This window comes from Schistocerca gregaria, unplaced genomic scaffold (assembly GCF_023897955.1).
Source record: "Schistocerca gregaria isolate iqSchGreg1 unplaced genomic scaffold, iqSchGreg1.2 ptg000045l, whole genome shotgun sequence".
NCBI lineage: Eukaryota > Metazoa > Arthropoda > Insecta > Orthoptera > Acrididae > Schistocerca > Schistocerca gregaria.
Genome location: NW_026061703.1, coordinates 82,501 through 83,866, shown reverse-complemented (window position 1 = coordinate 83,866; position 1,366 = coordinate 82,501). Strand labels below are relative to the sequence as shown.

General features: G+C 62.3%; 1 non-coding gene and 1 pseudogene across 1 annotated transcript; both read left to right on the top strand.

Moving 5' to 3' along the window:
• Positions 1-238: 238 nt before the first annotated feature.
• On the top strand, positions 239-393 carry LOC126301145 (5.8S ribosomal RNA). The gene has a single exon (XR_007552931.1). It is a non-coding gene; the product is annotated as a 5.8S ribosomal RNA (ribosomal RNA).
• A 188-nt stretch (positions 394-581) lies between these two features.
• LOC126301188 (large subunit ribosomal RNA) overlaps positions 582-1,366 on the top strand; it is a 4,796-nt pseudogene continuing 4,011 nt past the window's right edge.

Sequence of the window (1,366 nt, the reverse complement as noted above, 5' to 3'; positions counted from 1 at the left end):
TTGTGTGGTACGAGCGCTGAAGCTCTGGAGCGGCTGGCCTGCGGTACCTGGCGCCTGGCGCCGGTTTTGAATGACGTTCGCCCGAGTGCCTGTCCGCCCCGGTGTGGAGCCGTACGACGCCCATCGGCTGTGAGGCCGTTGGACACAAAAAGATAGTGGAACAGGGGCCGTCAGACGCCTCAGTCCCGCAAATGCTACTGTCTTGAAAGAGACAGTGGGAGACTGAAAAGGAAAAGATCACCCAGGACGGTGGATCACTCGGCTCGTGGGTCGATGAAGAACGCAGCAAATTGCGCGTCGACATGTGAACTGCAGGACACATGAACATCGACGTTTCGAACGCACATTGCGGTCCATGGATTCCGTTCCCGGGCCACGTCTGGCTGAGGGTCGGCTACGTATACTGAAGCGCGCGGCGTTTGTCCCGCTTCGGAGACGTGGGAGTGTCGTGGTCGCCTGTGTGGCCGGCCGCGTCTCCTTAAACGTGCGATGCGCGCCCGTCGCCTGGCGGTTCGCATACCGGTACTTTCTCGGTAGCGTGCACAGCCGGCTGGTGGTGTGGCGTGCGACACCTCGTACAACGACCTCAGAGCAGGCGAGACTACCCGCTGAATTTAAGCATATTACTAAGCGGAGGAAAAGAAACTAACAAGGATTCCCCCAGTAGCGGCGAGCGAACAGGGAAGAGTCCAGCACCGAACCCCGCAGGCTGCCGCCTGTCGTGGCATGTGGTGTTTGGGAGGGTCCACTACCCCGACGCCTCGCGCCGAGCCCAAGTCCAACTTGAATGAGGCCACGGCCCGTAGAGGGTGCCAGGCCCATAGCGGCCGGTGCGAGCGTCGGCGGGACCTCTCCTTCGAGTCGGGTTGCTTGAGAGTGCAGCTCCAAGTGGGTGGTAAACTCCATCTGAGACTAAATATGACCACGAGACCGATAGCGAACAAGTACCGTGAGGGAAAGTTGAAAAGAACTTTGAAGAGAGAGTTAAAAAGTACGTGAAACCGTTCTGGGGTAAACGTGAGAAGTCCGAAAGGTCGAACGGGTGAGATTCACGCCCATCCGGCCACTGGCCCCCGCCCTCGGCAGATGGGGCCGGCCGCCCGCGCGGAGCAATCCGCGGCGGGGTCGTGTCCGGTTGCCTTTCCACTCGCCGCGGGGTGGGGCCGTTCCGGTGTGCGGTGGGCCGCACTTCTCCCCTAGTAGGACGTCGCGACCCGCTGGGTGCCGGCCTACGGCCCGGGTGCGCAGCCTGTCCTTCCGCGGGCCTCGGTTCGCGTCTGTTGGGCAGAGCCCCGGTGTCCTGGCTGGCTGCTCGGCGGTATATCTGGAGGAGTCGATTCGCCCCTTTGGGCGCTCGGGCTCCCGG